At 50.4% G+C, this 18,031-nt stretch overlaps 1 protein-coding gene and 1 non-coding gene across 2 annotated transcripts in view; both read right to left on the bottom strand.

Annotated features, from left to right (window-relative positions):
- The window catches only part of LOC147679786 (myoferlin-like), a 3,853,508-nt gene that overhangs the window by 2,946,199 nt on the left and 889,278 nt on the right, over positions 1–18,031 (bottom strand). The gene's annotated exons all lie outside the window — the stretch shown is intronic.
- On the bottom strand, positions 14,864–14,970 carry LOC147679787 (U6 spliceosomal RNA). The gene has a single exon (XR_015302319.1). It is a non-coding gene; the product is annotated as a U6 spliceosomal RNA (small nuclear RNA).

Genomic DNA, 18,031 nt, shown 5'->3' with positions numbered 1-18,031 from the left:
AGGCTGAAGGCTAGCCAGGTAGGTTGCGGGGCTGGGCAATTTACATTATGGAAAATAAAGGAGGCCCCGCCAGTGATGGACTTACTATTAGTTCGGACAGTCCTGAGCGTGGGCGGGCCTCGCTTCCTTTGTCTTCGTTCTCTTCTGCGCGCCCTCTGATGCCACAGCTCACACCTCACTCTAACGCGCATTTGCGTCATTGCGCTGCCGGCAATTGCGCATGTGTTGTACCCGGGGCATTGGTCACCACTCACCAGCCAGCCCTGCCCCCGCCCCCCCAAGTGCATACGCGAGGGAAAGTGAAAGTCAGGATTGGGGAGTAAACAAGTGTGTGCGCGCATCCACCCTGTCCCGCCGCCATTTCGAGTCGTGGAGGACTGATCATAACTAACTGGTCGTCTGCAGCTGCTCAGAGTCAACATAAGTGAAAGTGCCAGACCCGTGGCAGTGGTGCCTCACTCACTCAGACACACACTGACACGGGTGACGAGCCCCGGTCGGGGCCCCCCCACCATTTCAGACTCTGCACTTGTGACTTGACTCTCGGGACGGGGCCCTCGCTGCCTGTGCCCTTGGTGCCAGGGCGTGTGAAGCGAAGAAGACCCAACAAGCGCGCCATGCTGAGTATATTTATTATCGCTGCTGTTAATCTTGGGCATGGCCCATGTGTTGTATCGCAGCCATAAGCAGCCCCACTTTTCAACAACAGCAGTCACAGTGTGCTATATACAGAGCGTCAGCCTTCACAGAATGCCTCAGTGGTGCACGTGCCGTGGATTCACTAGACTACCCCCCCTACTGTACTTCTGGCCCGCACCATTTCCGAAGACTGGGGCCCCGGCCGGGGCCCTGCACCACCATTTTGAAGACTTCAGGGGCCCCGGCCGGGGCCCCGCTCCATTTGAAAGACTCGCAGGGGCCCCGCCGGGGCCCCCGCACCATTTGAAAGACTCGCAGGGGCCCCGGCCAGGGCCCCCGCACCAACTGTTTGAAAGACTCGCAGGGGACCCGGCCGGGGCCTGTGCTGCGCACCAATTTGAGAGACTGGTCAGAGGCTCAGAGCCTTATGTATGGGGCCCGGCCGGGGCTGCCGGAGCGCGTGGCCCCCCCGCAATGCGGGGGCTGCGGGGGCTTGTGTTACGCCCCTGGGCCCAGGGAGCGGACCACGGAACTCACAGGTGAGGGCTCCTGGTGGGCAGCCTGGGATGACGGTCCCCGAGGGGGGAGAAAGAGGACTTGCAGGTCGGTGGGTGTGGGGGATGGTTCAGTTCGGGAGACCGAGGGGCCATCGGGCAGTCCACCGGGAGAAGGTGAGAAGGTGGACGGTAAGTCTGTGACTACGGGGGTGCAGACGGACAAAGGGGACGGTAAGGAGGAGAAAGGGCTGAAGGTACCGAAGAAACTCCCATATATGGGTTTGGCGATGCCCTTGGGCTCGCATCTTTCTGAAAAACTTTAAGTTGCTGCATAGGGAGGTGCAGGCCAAAGAGGGATCGAAGGAGGAAGAGTGGGAGCTGAAGAGACGCCCTAGGGTGCCAGTGACAATGGAGAACTGGACGTCAGCGTTTCTGATTTATGCCAGTATCTACTGTGAGAGGTATTTAGATAGGGCAATTGCGTTGTTTAAGTACCTGGACATTATTCGCAAGGTCCAGATGCAGTTTGGGGGATTTGCCTGGTTGAGTTATGACAAGGAATTCAGGGCTCGGGTTAGTGCAAATCCAGAGAAGAGTTGGGGGGAAGTGGATCAGGAAGTCTGGGTACAGTGGATGGTGTCCACGCACTCCACCGCATCCACGCACACAGCCAGCGGGTTGCCAGTGGTGTATCGGTCCTTTCTGCCGCGTCCCGCCCAAGGCGGGGCGGGGGAGGTGCGGTGCCCAACACCATTGTCTCAGGTCAGCCGAACAAGTCAGGGGGATATTCAACGGGGGCTTGTTGGAGCTACAACAGGGGGTACTGCTCCAGATACCCCTGTAAGTTTAAGCATGAATGCTCGAAATGCGGCGGGAAGCATGCCCTCACCCAGTGCCTTACACTTGCCACTCCCTCAGAACAGTGGAGGAACGCCAAAGAGTGGGGCCACCCTGGACAGAAGGGCGCCTACACCGGTTAGGGTGGAAGCGATGGCCCCGTGGCTCTCGTGCTACCCAGATCAGGAGGCGGCATCGCAGCTTTTCTGGGGTTTCACGGAGGGCTTTAGGGTGGGCTATCAAGGCCACAGGGTGCGCCGCTGGGCAGACAATTTGAGATCGGCTAAGGATTTGCCCAGTGTGGTGTCTGCCAAGTTGAGGAAGGAGGTTGAGGAAGGAAGGGTAGCTGGCCCGTTTACTGATTGGCCTTTGGAAGATCTGATCATTTCTCCATTGGGGGTGGTGCCAAAGAAAGAGGAAGGTGAGTTTCGGATGATACACCATCTCTCGTGGCCGGAGGGCCAGTCAGTGAACGGTTTCATTGCAGAGGAGGATTCTAGGGTGCTCTATGCGTCGGTGGACAATGCGATCCGTTTGGTGAGGGTGTGTGGATCGGGGGCTGAATTGGTGAAATGCGACATCAAGTCAGCCTTCCGCAGTGGCCAGAGAGGAGGACAAAGACGATTACAGAGAGAGACTGAGGTCCGGCAACAAGAAGTGAGAGATATACTTGATCAGGATGTACAGGTGATTAACCTTTCATCCGCAAATCTGGACTGAAATATGATTTCTTTATTGAGCAAAGGTCTCAGTTTCAATCCTACGGATCAAGGTGATCCATGTAGGATGAAGATTGATTTGTTTAAATATATTAGAGGACTAAAATTAAAGAAGCATTTCTGGGGTACACCAACAGAAAGTGCCACTTCCACTGAAGATCTAGAAGAGGTTTCCACCAACCCTATAAGTATTCAAGAGGTCCTGGCATCACACCTACTATTGTCAATCACGGATTTTGATGATCCTCCAAATTCGTTCAACGATTTACTAACCGACTTGGAACTGAAGACCAATAGCACCATAGATAGTGGCCTAAAAAACAAATCCAAATGGACACCCACCTTGCCCAGTGGCAACACTATTGACACTTTTTACAAACTAGTATTGGAAGACATTAACAAGTATGAGAATAAAGTCTCTAAACAGGGACACAAAAACAAAGATAATCTAACCAGAGAAGAGAGAATAGGATTAAAAACTCTGAGTGATAACCAGGGCATTGTCATCCGTGAAGCAGATAAAGGGGGAAATGTAGTGGTCATGAATAGAATAGACTACAATGCAGAAATTTTCTCTCAACTTTCTGACAATTCTTGTTATGAAGCTATTCCCAGTAATCCCATGGGTCCTTTAACAATACTAATCAATAACCATCTGAGAGATTGGAAGGAGGCAGGTCTGATAAACGATGCGAAATACATGTACCTAAAAGTCACACGTCCATCCTATCCGTGGCTATATACTTTGCCCAAAATCCATAAACCTGCTTCTTTTCCTCCAGGGAGACCAATTGTATCGGGGATTGGGGGTCCAACAGAGAGACTCTCACAATACGTTGACAAGTTCCTAAATCCACTTGTGAAGAACTTGCCATCCTATATACAGGATTCTAAACACATCTTGAGTATCTTAACAGACATCACATGGCAACCTGGATTGATAATGGCGACCCTTGACGTGGTTTCGCTTTATACCTCCATTGAACCAGACCTAGGATTAACAGCTGTAACCAAAGCATTAAACACCAGACCAATCACTCTGCTTGAACATACCAAAATGCTAGTAACAATGATGGACATCATTTTAAATCAAAATTTCTTTGTATTTGATAAAAAATGGTACAGACAAATAAGGGGAGTAGCCATGGGCTCGATATTTTCCCCATCTTTTGCTAACATCTACATGGGAGCTCTTGAAGCTGAGATGATCTGGAGCATTAAGGGCAGCAAATGGATTGACTATATATTGTACTGGGGTCGCTACATAGACGATTGCCTTTTAATATGGTCAGGAACTGAAACTACACTCAAGGAATTCTGTGTATATCTGAATGACAATGAGATGAACATGCGATTCACCACACATATCAGCACTTCTAATGTGTCTTTTCTAGACTTGGAACTATACATCAAGAATGGGACTCTGCATAGTAGATTATTCCGCAAAAAAACAGCATGCAATTCAATTCTTCATAGTAACAGCTGTCACCCTATTCATCAAATAAACGGAATTCCTTATGGAGAATTCATGCGAGCAAGACGGAACTGCAGCGAAGAAAAAGAATTTGAAACCTGCATACAAGATATGCAGGCCAGGTTTTCGAAAAGAGGTTATAAGCCTCAAATCATTTCTAAGGCAGACAAAAAGATTAAAAACACAAGCCGGGAATCAACATTAACAGCCAGACACCCAAGAACTGATAACAGTCAACAACCGGTGAGACTCATCACAGACTTCAATGAATTGAGTCCTGTGGTACGAAAAAGTTTTCATAAACATTGGGGGATCCTTAGTGCAGACAGAACGCTAACCAGCGCTATAGGAAATCATCCTCAACTAACCTTTCGCAGAGGGAGGAATCTAAAGAACAGATTGAGCCCAACTGTGCCCAAAGTTACAAGGACTTGTGATTGGCTGACCCAAAAATCTAAAGGTTTCTTTAAATGCGGTATGTGCTCAATGTGCAGATGGGCAAACCATGGAACCAAGACATTCTTGGATCACAGATCCAAACTGTATACAATCAAAACAAACATTAACTGCAACACGAAGTTTACTGTGTACATCATTGAATATGCCTGTAAAAGCAGATATGTGGGAAGCTCGATTAGGGCACTTAAAGAACGCATTAGAGAACATGCAAGAGCATATGCCACTAAGGATCCAAGATATCCCATGGCTATACATATGGCCTCATGTCCTTCACAAGGAAATATCAAATCATTCACCTTCTATGGCATTGATGTTATACAACCTTCAGTAAGAGGTGGGAACAGGGAACTACGTCTTAGAAGACAAGAGGCACTATGGATTATGCGTCTAGATACAACCAATAGAGGCCAGAACACTGATGATGAACTGCATTTCTTCTTGGGATCAGACAACTAGGATGATCCCTTATCAGACATTAAGTATCTACATTGTGTATGAAAAATGTTCAGCTGAATCTTCAATGAGAAATGATATTCTGTTATTTTGATCCTAATTCGTTTGATTTCCTTTTTGAAAGGACATGTATAAACTGTTAGTTGAGGTCAAATATGTGAATTAATGTCAAGGTAATGACTATGCAAATGATGCCGATATATCTTACCGAAGGGAATCACATCCTTACTAGATATCCGAGATTTTGAGGTTCCTATATTCTTTTCCTCCCATTTGGGAGTTGTTCTTCAATTTTCTGCCGATTTTCATCCATACGAAGTTAAATCACTTTCCCAATCTATCATGTTGGACTCTAACAGTAGTCCAATCCCTTATATGGGTTACTCTTAACGAATTTTCATACCCTTAGTCAGCTGCGAAATAAAATATAAAATAAAAATATTTACATGACCTCTCTACCTAGCCTCCTAAAACAATAGTTTGACGATTCTGGTGATTCTACCAATTATAAAATCATTTGTTAAAAAATTAGAACCCTTTTGACATCTCTCTCTTTTGGGACCCGTAGCGTTCCAACTAGACGTTACGTTACCAATCTCCTCTGCATCCGATACCAATGAGACTAATCTTGACCTAAAACACAAATAATCCAATTTTTAGTTTCTTTGGATAAACTTATCACTGCGCTGACTCTAGATGTATTATAACTTTTATTTCATTTTTTCACCTTTTGGGCCTTCACAGTGAATTCGCTTAAGATCAGGTTTATGGTTGTAGTGGAAGTAACTCTTCCATTTCTTGCTAGCAATTCCAGAAACTTAGCAGTCTAGTTTTTTTGTAAACTGCGCTTTGTAAATGGGCGGGATCCGTTGTTTGTTTGTTCCCGCACTTGGAAACCGAAGCTGCACCAAGCTTGACCACGGGCAACAAACGGGTAAGATTCTAAACGATCTCCGCGGAGATCACTGCCCCCTATTACACGCATAGATAATTTAAGAAACCCACTCCTGCAACACAATCTCCTCTTTTAATTTCCAGCCCAAATATACAGATATTTGATTATTTACGCTGTGAAACCCTACACCCAACTTTTGGCTGACGGCAACCGAAAACCATCGGTGCCGTTCTCGTTTCAACAGAAACTACCCGATAAGGACCGGGTCGGAATTATCACCGGTCACCCGGTGAGTCCATTTAACTATGGGATCAGGATTTGTTCTCATGTCAGCTCACGCTCGTTTTATTGCACCAACAATCCCCGTTTTCTCTGTTTGATTGAAGTTTATTTTTTCTTATTTCCAGACAACGCGCCTCGATCATTAAGGTCAGGTAAACTAGCCCCCTTTTTTCTTACGCTTTCTTTCGCAGCTGCCTACCCAAGTCCCTTTCACCACCATATCTTTGCATAAAATGTAACGATCAAGTTTGAATTACAGTTACCCGTATTGACATAACTAAGTGACACGGCATTGACTGTTCGTATGTTTTAAAAAAACATTACTCCTTCAACTCATAAGTTAGGGGAGATGCAGAGAATAATGTTGTGAATTCAGGCTTTGAACCGACAATTGCTTAGTGACTGTGCTAGTTAGTATTATGCTATTGGACTTAATCGAACAAGTTGTGTATGAAGAAGTAAATATGCGGTATTGATCTTAAAACAAACAATGGTTATTATGCTTGATCGCAATGCATGAATAATTTACATATTGAAAACGTTAATGTGATGAGAAGTAGAGATTATTGTTCATTAAGGACTTAACTAATGGAGGATGGTTTTATATTTTAACGCTAATTCATTTACTTTTGCCATTTCGGGCCATCCTTATTAATTGGTATCTAATATACCGCCAACTTCATATGATAGGGTTATTTAAACTTTGAGTGTCAGGCAAGATGAAATTACGTTTTTTTGAAGTCAGGACTACCTAAAGTGAAATATTTAATAATGGCAAGTCACCCCACAACACACTTGTTTGGTTACTCAGGATTGGAACAAAGGTTCACTCACTGTAGGATCATCCAACCGCATATACGCCGTATGTCACTAAACACAAATCTATTGCACAGATTTAGAGTTAAGAATATACAAAAAGAACTCTTATATGAACAACATTGCAAAAGTCACTTTTGTCTTTCTCCCACCTGTCCTTTGTTGGTTTCCACATCACTGGTGTCCTTTCTCTCCACACATACCTCGTGTATGGTTTTAAATTATCATTTTGTTTATTATTTTTTTATCATTTGTTTTTTATATATCCTTTATAGCCCTGAAGAGTCACAGCCACATGCTGTGATGAAACACGTGTAGGCTAGAGTGACAGGTACAGTGATTCCCGAGAGGTGAACACTGTTGATTAATAAAACGTTTGAAAATTTACGTTTGGTCTGATCTATCCCATATGTATGAATACTTGAAGATTGAAATTTCATTTGATACGCATAGTGTGCTCTGGATCCCTGCCCAATCACAATAAGAGGGAGGTCCCTGAACCTCTTCTCCTTACAGAGGTTAAGGTTTTCCTCTGGCCAAGAAGCAGCTACCCTACAGCTACGATACTCGGAAACTTTACCGTGAGAAGTTGAGCGCCAAATTTCTGAACACTAAAAAACCTGCTCACAGACTATACAGCCTTCCGTCTGCTGCCCATTCATCCTGCGCATTTCTCGCTCTTGGGTATGCAGTTTGGGGGGGCCATCTACGTGGACAAAGTTTTGCCCATGGGGTGCGCCATCTCTTGTGCACTGTTTGAGCTATTTAGCACTTTCCTGCAATGGGCCATGGTAAGAGTCAGTGGGTGCCGTGAAGTCACCCACTACCTGGATGATTTCCTCTTCCTGGGGAGGGCGGATTCCGGGGATTGTGGCAGGGCCCTGTCACGATTCCAGGAGATGGCCTTCCATTTTGGTGTGCCTCTGGCGCCGGAGAAGACCGCTGGTCCCAGCTGTTGCCTGACATTTCTGGGTATTGAGCTGGACTCGGTGCTGTGGCTGGCGCGCCTTCCTGAGGCCAAGGTTGCGGAAATCCTGGCATGTTTGAGATGGGCGGTTGAAGAAAAGCGAATCCCCTTGAGAGCGGTGCAGAAACTCCTGGGATTCCTGAATTTTGCGTGTAGAGTGGTGAGAGCAGGGCGGATGTTCTGTAGGGGGCTCGGCATGGCCATGTCGGGGGAGGTACTCCCACACCACAGAGTCAGGATTTCCGTGGGGGTGCGGGCGGATTTGAGGACCTGGATTGCATTCCTGAACGACTTCAATGGTGTGTCCCTGGAATTTGATGAGGAGAGGGCGGTCTGGCAATGCCACATTTTCTCTGATGCAGCCGGGTCAGCGGGGTTTGGTGTGTTCTGGGACGGAAGGTGGTGCGCTGAAAGCTGGCCTACTCACTGGCTCAAACAGGGGAGGAGCATTGCTTTCTTGGAATTCTTCCCTTTACTGGTGGCACTTGAGGTATGGGGGGAGGAATTTCAGAACAGGTCAGTGCTCTTCCACGTTGACAACATGACGGTGGTTGAGCTGGTGAATCATCAGAGAGCTAGGGACCTGAGAGTGCTGCGGCTGTTGCGGAGATTCATGTTGGCTTGTCTGTGGCTGAATATGGTGTTTCGGGCGAAGCATGTCCCTGGGGCGAATAATGACATTGCGGATGCTTTGTCTCGTTCACAGTGGCAGCGGACCGGGCACCTGGCACCGGGAGCGGATACATGCAAGACCGAGCTGCCGGACGGCATCTGGGCCTTGGGGGAGTGAGGATGATTGGCCTGGTGGAGAGTTCTGTTGCAGAGACCACAAGGAGGACGTATCGTCTGGCACGGTCGGAATTTGGTGCTTTCATGGGTTGGAGTCAGGAATCTGGTATGGGTGACAAATCTGCGGTGGAGCAGGGAGTGAAGTGTTTTGTGCTGTGTTGTATTGACAAGGGTTTGACTGCGGCTACGATTTCCGGTAAATTGGCAGGGATCTCCTTTTACTGTGCTTTGTTTCTGGGTTTTGATCCAACTAAAGATGTGATTGTGAGCAGGATGCTACGGGGTTGGGGTAGGGAGTGTAGGAGTGGGGGGGGGGCAGTCTGCGGGAGGTGGTTACATTTGAGTTACTGGTCCGGCTGGTTGGGGTGTTGCCGGAATACTGCTACGACCTTTTTGAGGCTGGCCTCTTTTGTTTGTGTATGGTGTGGATGTTTTTTGGGGCGTTCAGGGTGTCTGAACTGTTGGGTACGAGGAGGATGGCTGGCAGGTTGTTTGAGGAGATTCGGGTGGATGGAGGTTGCCTGGGAATTTGGTTGCGGTGCTCGAAGACTGATCAGTTGGGCAGGGGCAAATGGGTGTGGCTGAATGAGACGGATGGTGGGGCGGTCTGCCCGGTGGATGAGTGGCGGACTTTCCTGGGGATGACACATGTGCTGGAAGGTTAGATTTTCTGTCACGCATCGGGCGCGCGAATGACGGCTGGCCAATTGTTGGCAGTGTTGCGCAAGGCCTTGGGACAATTGGGTTTGGATGCGTCTGGTTTCGGGACTCACTCCTTTAGGATTAGGGCTGCGACAGCTGCGGACCGTTTGGGGTGGTCCTGGGACAGGATTAGGCGGATTGGGCGGTGGAAGTCTCGATGTTGTGAGAGGTATGTGAGAAAATAAGAAGGTCCTGGGTCGTCAGTTGATGGGACATGGAGTTTGTGTTTCTTTTCTAACATATTTCCCTTCTTAGGTTGCATGGTGGACCGGGGACTAAGACGGTGACATGGATTGTGCACTGGGCGTCTAAATATGCGGAATAACAGGTGTACGGCCAAAACCTGGGACTGAAAGGACACTTGCATGAGGTACAATGGTGGGGCAAAGGAGGCATGCGATGGGGGGCACTACTGCCCTGGCTCGCGAAGATGATTCAAAAAGGGGATGCCCGGATTTGTTGATTATCCATCTGGGAGAAAATGACTTGGTTCAGCTGTCAGGTTTGGCGCATTTACAGCTGATGCAGAGGGATCTGGAGGTGTTGAAGGCTTGGCTTGCAGGGACCTGCATTGCCTGGACGGAGTTGGTCCCCAGGAAAGTATGGAGAGGGGCAATAAAGCATGGAGCAATTGAAAAGGCACGAAGGAAACTCAATAGGGCAATGAGACTTTTTTGCGGGGACAAGGACATCAAAGTGATCTCACACGGAGGGATTCGATTGGAGGAGCCTTTAGTTTTTAGAGGCGACGGAGTGCACCTGTCACGTTTGGGAAACGCCTATTACATGATGGAAATGAGAGATATGGTGAGCAAGTTGTGGAATGAGGCGATCTGGTGTTGCAGGGAGTGAGTGCGGACGGTGTGCCTGGTGTGTGGAACTGCAGATCTGGGGGTGGGGTGGGGGGGCAGTGAACCCTGGTTGGCGGCACTTTGAAGGGACAGGGGGGTCAAGAGCGGGCACACCCATTCCTTGGGGGGGGAGTTCGAATGGCAGGTAGAGGCATGACTGGAAGGACACAAGGAATGGGCTGGATTACAGGTGATTGCTGGGTATGAATAAGGTACGGTATGGGGCATGTAGTGGTTTTTGATGAGGTGGAATGGGTGAAGCGGATGAGAGGGGAGTGCGAGTGGGGGTTTTGATGTTACTTAACTGTTGATGTTTATTGTTATGTAAAGATTACGCAGCCTGGTCTAATAAAATGGCCTTTTACGCTGACACACTGCGTGGTCTGTTTATTGCGCGACGATCGCGCAGCAGCAGGTTGGTTTACTTAAATTACTTTTACATGTATAGTTAAGTTACCGAGAGCTGGCTTGGGGCTTGGGGGGAGGGGGAGGGGGCTGCCATTCATTTTATAACCAATCAATGTAGTACGAGTCTTCCTGCTTCTTGTGATGATTTTCTTTAGCACAGCCGATATGTATCACAAGTCGGAGCTAGTTTGAAAGACACAAGAAGCTAAAGGTATAAAAAAAAAAAAGTAAGGCTGTTACCCAGTGGCAGAATTGGCTTTTGTAGTTTGGTTTGCCCTGTTCCCATCATGCACTGGGACAGGAACAGACTAATTTGCATACAGCCAGGTTCTGAAACTGGGATGGTGCAGTGAGCTAAAAAACGGTGTTGGATCTAGCCCTGATCTTTTGACTGGGTGAGAGCTTTCTGCTTAATTCAGAGACTCTGTCCCTCACCACCCCTTGTTGTAAATATTTTTGTCCACCCTAAGCGTGGAAGGGTATTCTCAGATGTGAGACCCTTGCTCATTGCACCATCAGGATTCAAGCAAACCGGGCCGAAGACGGCTGTAATGCCAGAAACCGGTCCCCGGGAGCTTGTTTCCTTCCCAGTGTAAGAATTGGCTTTTGTAGGTTGGTTTGCCCTGTTCCCATCATGCACTGGGACAGGAACAGACTAATTTGCATACAGCCAGGTTCTGAAACTGGGATGGTGCAGTGAGCTAATAAACGGTGTTGGATCTAGCCCTGATCTTTTGACTGGGTGAGAGCTTTCTGCTTAATTCAGAGACTCTGTCCCTCACCACCCCTTGTTGTAAATATGTTACCCAGTGGCAGAGGGCAGACCTGCTCTCTGCCAGGGGGACAGTCCTGGGACAAAAGGCGCGCTGTTGTGGCATCAACAGGGGGCCGGTGAATGCCCTGCAGGGGAGGAAGTGTGTGTCTACGTAACAGAGTTCATTAAGGCATCACTCACGCAGAACGAATGTGAGCAAAAGTTTAAATCCTCCCTCCCGGACTATTGACACCTTTCCTCAAAGACCCATGTGCCCAATGCCAACATAGAAGAAAAGGCCAGTTATATACTTTTTGTATTGCATCAGGGCCCATCGGGGCAAATATCATGCAATTCACAAATAATGACGCAACAAGCAGTGACGTGGTGCCATGCCCTTATAATAATCTGTACTTAAAAGGTATGGGGCCTATTTTACAGAAACAACAATATAACATAATCACAAAGAAATATGAAAACATATATTTGGTTTTACTTCAACGATCAGAATAATACTTGACTCGCTAATGTGATCGAGAATCAGGGGTGCAGTGCAGGGCTCCAACGTCACTCATCCAGAGAGATCATAAGGTCATCCAAGGCTCTGTGACGCAGACAAACCATCGGGCATCTTTCTTGTGCTAGTCTGCGTGGGCACGGGTCACACCTCGTATTCAGGATATCAACGGAGGGTACATGATATATAATTTATCTATAGATGGTTGATTATTTTGAACAGAAGGTGGTTATCATCAAAAACTGTCATTGCTGAAGTCCTCAAGGAACAGCGCTGGACAGCCATGACTCTGAGAGCTGGGCCAGGGAGCTGGGCTTCCCCTTCCCACTCCTTTACATAAGCATGACTCAGCCATGAAGGCATCCGCTCTAACCAGGCCAGGTTCACTTTCTGTCTGGGAGGAACATTGTGTAAGGGGAGTAGTGTGATTTCCAAATAATTGTTACTTCATAAATAGAAAGTAAACCGGACTGCCACGTAGAATGTTATTGCTTTAAGAGTACAGTTTCATAGGCGACAGTGATCAGGTCAGCTTTAAGTGAATTGTCCTGCAATACAGACAGTCTGAGCTCAGTGGGCACTCAGAGCAGTAAAGGGCACAGGGCACAGAGCAGAGGCCCCATTCACCCTAACTTCTTGTGATTTTACTTCTTAATTACATATTTGTGTATGTGTCACACTTTATTACAAACTGCACATGGAAATGAAAGGGACCTTTATAAAGCCTTAAGTGATTTGATTCCGGTTGGTTTATGTCACGAATCACAGTTTACATGTGCCTTTTGTTCAATCCATAAATACGAACAGATTAGAGAAATAACACTCAGATGTTTGCTGTGCTTTTGCAACTGATATTGGCGTTTGGGGGCACAAACGCTGAACACCAAAGCCAAAATACAGCCATAAATACTTATCATACCAAGTTCCTACATTTCTCCTTTGCTTTCTTTTTACGCCATACATTTTGACCAGGATTATCAATTGCCATTGGGTCACCTGGCTCGTTACAAATTAAGCAACTCTTGACTCAATTGAAGCGAAAATCACAAATGGCCCCTGGGCGCACACACAGGCCAGAGCCACAGACCTCCCCAGCTTGCCAAACGGCCCCTAAACAAGCCAACCTCTGTCAATCATTGACCATGTGGAAGGCTGGCCCAAGGGGCTAGTTTACTGCTCACTGTGGTAATGGTGGAGTCTGGAAAAGTAACGGCCAAGCGATTCACAGAGACTGGTGAAGTTTGTATGAAAGAATGAGATAAAAAGAGTCTAAAAAAGAACTGGCTAATTGTGTGTTACATATTTGATTAATAGGACCTCTGGATCCGGGTTAATAGTGTCTCAGGGAAATGGTTAATAGAAACTGCTGCTTAGTGATTCTGAAGGAACTGTTTAATAGTGTGCTAGAGAACTAGCCAATAGCGCTCCATGTAGTTGGTAAATAGTGCCTCAAGAAATTGGTTAATAGGGCCTCAAAGAGTTGGTTAATACTAATTGATCTGGTGGTTAAAAGTATCTCAAGAAACTGGGTGATAGTGTCTGAGAAAAGTTGCTAATAGTGTCTTGCGGAATATTCAAAGCATAGCCTGCAGAACTGGCTATTTAAGTATCATGCAATTAGTTATTAGTGTCCCAGGGAATGCCCCGGTTACTTACCGGTAATCTTCATTACTCCGAGTATAGTCTTCCTCGCCACATGAGTTACATAGTGAGCTTTAGCTCCACAACAGAACCCTCCAAAGCAAAAAGAAACCACCTCCCACCCCCTCCCAACATGGCCGACCAGTCCCACCTGACCTCTATAAGAGGCGGACCGGCCCAACCAACAGCCTGATCTACCAAGCAAACAATGAAGCCGATAGCCAGACAGGGAGGGGGGGAGGGAACTCATGTGGCGAGGAAGACTATACTCGGAGTAATGAAGATTACCAGTAAGTAACCGGGGCATTACCTCCTCGTAAGTCTTCCTCGCCCCCTGAGTTACATAGTGAGCAAATACCCAAGCCAACAAGGCTTCATTGACCACCAGAAGAACAACACCACACGGTGATGCAGAGAAACCAACCCAAGGTTGAAGTAGAATAAACGACAAGAAAACAGGGATCACAGGAAACCTGAAATCAAGATATAAAGAGAAAGTAGGCCAGCCAGGAGCCGCAGCACCTGCACTCCGAACGGCCCCAGCGAAGTCCCCCGGGACCGAAGAGTCCCACGAACAAGGCGGGGGACGACACCGTCGACGCCCGACAAATCACCACAGAGGAGACACCCTGAAGGGGGCCCAGGACACCGAGCCACTCCCCGTGGACCGACCCTGGACCCCCGCCGGATCCACCGAACCCAGCGGAGCGTAGGAAAGGAAGACAGCCTGTGGAAGCCAGCGAACCAAGGTGGAACGAGGGCCAGTGGCCCGAACGAACCGGGCCAAAAGACACAAAACAGGCCATCCCACCGGGAAAGAAAAGACGTGCGGCCAAGAGAAGCCAAAACAGCACGCCGAACAACCAGCACGGACGAGGGAGGAACCTCGCCGGCAGGGAAAAGCGGTAAAATTACCACCCGAGCCCGGGACCCCAGGGAAGGAACCCCGGGAAGGACACGGGGGACATGCCGGAGGAACAACCACGTCCGGCAAAACCCGCAAGAAGGGCGGGGAGCGGAGGAACGACCCCCGCACGCCCCTCCGCCCAGCAGACACCACTGCCACCAGGGAAAAATCACCTGAAAGGCGCGGAACCGCAAAGCCACCGAGGGCAGGGGCCCAAAAGGGAGGACCCCGAAGAGCACGTGGACCGAGAGAGGGAACTCATATGGAACGCCTCACGAATTTGCGAGTCACCCATGCGCAGGGGCCCTGCAAATCTCCTCCGTATCGTTCCAATATCAGTATATGTGCTGCCGCAGTGAGCACCCATGGGGGAGACCGGCAGAGCGTCCGAGGGCGAAGGATAAACAACCTCAGAGCCAATCGAGTCACCAGGGAAACCAGGCCGGCGAGCACCGGACAGCGTACGGCCCGCAAGGCCGCCCACCGGGCCCACAGGGAAGAAGGGGCCACGCCCCTGGAAAACCCTCAGACCGGAAAACCAAGACCCGCAAGGGGACCACGGATGCGGGGACAGCACCAAGCCGACCGCGCCAACGCGAGAAGGACGCCCAGCGCCGGGCACCGGCAGAGAACGTGCCTGCAGAAGGAGGCCGGCCAGCCGACAAGAGCCGGCTCAACACCGACGCCGAGAGCGGGGGACCCAACCACGGTACGGGAAGATCCGGGATCGGCCAGGAGGCTCGAACCCTCAGCTCGCTATCGGAGATGGCACCCGGGGCGGTGGACCCCGCCGGGAACTAAAACCAGGAACGCACCACGACTTGCGTGGCAACCACGCGCAGGGTGCCAGGCACCTCACCACTGTAACGCTCCAAACCAAGGCCATGCGCTGCCGAGTTGAGCACCCATGAACACCCCGGCCCTGCCCAAGCGAATCCCGTCGAGGACCCGCGATCTCATAGGGCACGGGGGAAACGCGTACATCAGACTGAAAGGCCACGCGAAAGACAGGCAATAAGGACCCGGAAGGAGGTGCAGAACCCGGGCCGGAGGGCCGAGACCCCCTCCGTGAACAGAGACATCGGAGGCAGACCGAGCGGATGCCCCAGGCGTCGAAACACCACCGTGGCAGGGCGAGACCAGGCAACGAAGGCCAGACCCGACTCCGTCGGACCCCGGGGGAAAGACAGCCCGAAGGGCCAGGACCGGAGACACCCCCACCAGGGCGCCCGACCCGACCAAGACCTGGGGACCTAAGCACCGGCAAATGGAACGCCACACGTAACGTGCAGGGGCCAAGCCAGTCACCTCAACCAAATTAGTAAATGTGCTGCCGAAGCGAGCACAGCAAAAAGCCGGCAGGCCAGGAAGACATTCAGCAACCCCCGAAGCACGAGGAGCTGAGCGGCCGCAGGAGAACTCAACGACCTCCAAACGACCTGGCGCCAAAGGACGCCCCCCCCCCCCTGAAGAACCAGAGGGAAGGACCGGGACCAGGCACACGCCCCCCCGAAGGAGGACAAGCCCGAGACGAGGACCGAAGGGACCCCCGAACCTATGTCAGGAAGCCGACGGATGAGAGACACCGCCAGATGTGAAGCCACACCCACGGGGGGGAACAAAAACGAGGCCGCGAGGAAGCACACGGCCAGACAGGGAACCCCAAGACCCGCACCCGGCGAATAAGATCTACCAGGCGGGCCAGGAGCACAGCTCCCCCCCCCCCTGTGGGCCAGAAGGCAAGCCAAACGGAAGCACCTGCAACCGAGATCGGGGACCCCCACACGCAGGCCGGCCCCACAGGCCAATCCATGGTCCCAGAAAAACCTACAGGTGAGACAAGGGAAGGAGCCGGGACCCCAACCCGTCGAGACGGTGGGTTTAACATGGAAATCCAGTGTTTGCAAAGCGCTCAGCTACCCGAAGGCATCCCAGCCCTGGGTGCCGTCGGGAAGATTAAGCAAGCTATTGCCCAGCGTCAAATGGTGCTGGGCTAACCTGCCTCCGGTGCCGGGGATTGAATCACTTCCCCCGCGGAAAATCCGTAAGACCGGCCAGCAAGCCCGAAGAGCCCAAGAACCGGGACAGCTACGTCCCAGGACGGTATGCAACGGAGGCAACCGCCCGCCCCCCTCCCCCCCCAGGGGACCCCCTGGAGTGAGAGGGCCGAAAGTCAGTCTCTAAGGGTGAGACAGGGAGCGGCAGAACCAGCACGAGACCGGTTACCGCCGAAACTCGGGCCCGGACCCGCCGAAGGACCCCACCCATGCAAGGGCGGGACGTCCTCACCTGAACTGCGCAGGGGCCAAGCCGGACTACACAGAAGCGCAACATGATGCGAAAATCGCGCAGAGCCCCCCCGCAAGGGCACAAGGCGTAAGCACGAAAGCCGCTGTTTCATAACAAAACACCTGCACTAGGAAGGCGCCCATCCACCCCGACGGGAGTCTTGGCGCTGAATAACAGATGTCAGTTGTCACCCAACGCAATGGAAATAATCTCATTGACCACAGATGGATGAAAGGCCGAGTGGACCCGCCGGTATATGAACCTGCGACCACGAGGTCAAACTGCAGTAGACGCATCAATCCCCTGAGTCACTAGCCCCGGTAGTCCCAACCCGGCCAACTCCCTGAGGCCCAAGGAGGAGTCCAGGCAACCAAAGCCCCGTGGGGCCGACGCGGAGAGAAAGAAAAAACCAGCCATGCCCAGAGGCAATAACTGATCCCTGGGATATCGAGTCCAAGACCCGCCGAGGCGGGGAATCCAACCCCGGGCCCGGGCCAGACCTCTGCACCAGGGTCTGATTCGCTTCTCCACAGCTGCAGAACGGGACAACACGAGTGGAACACTCGCGACCGGCGCAACCAGACGGCCCAGGGCGAGTCCCCCAGGGCGCCAGAATAGGGAACACGGACAAAAGGGAACTGTCCCCATGCCGCACCGCGCCCCCTCAGAGCGCGCCAGATAAGCACAGTCACTCTGTAAATGAGACAACCTCACAGGCCCTATGGCTGCACGAAGAAGGAATAAAACACTACCCCTTCACCTCGTGTTGTATGCCAACAGCCCGGCCTTACAGGGCACAAAAAAAACTGTTAGAAAGTTCCACGTGGGATACCTCTACAGCATAGGCAGGATTCGAACCCTGGCCTGTGAGGACCGTCCGTACCGAAGGCACAAGTCCCATTGAGCTAATAACAGCCGAAACGCGGAGCACTTTACAATGAAATGGTTCCCCGGACCTCCGAGAAGGAGACAGACGCGCTGCCAATCCGACGAAGGAAAAACGCACCTGGAGGCACTTAAACTTAAAAGTACTCGCAATTACTAGAGTAATCACGTCATCAGTAATTGCGTGCCGAAGAGTAACACAAATCATTCCAATTACTCTGGGCCCGCCCCCGAGAGGTGGGAGGCGCCC

This window comes from Lissotriton vulgaris, chromosome 11 (genome assembly GCF_964263255.1).
Source record: "Lissotriton vulgaris chromosome 11, aLisVul1.2, whole genome shotgun sequence".
In the NCBI taxonomy this organism is placed as follows: domain Eukaryota; kingdom Metazoa; phylum Chordata; class Amphibia; order Caudata; family Salamandridae; genus Lissotriton; species Lissotriton vulgaris.
Note: the sequence above shows the minus strand (reverse complement) of the source record. Positions and strands in the feature narration are given on the sequence as shown.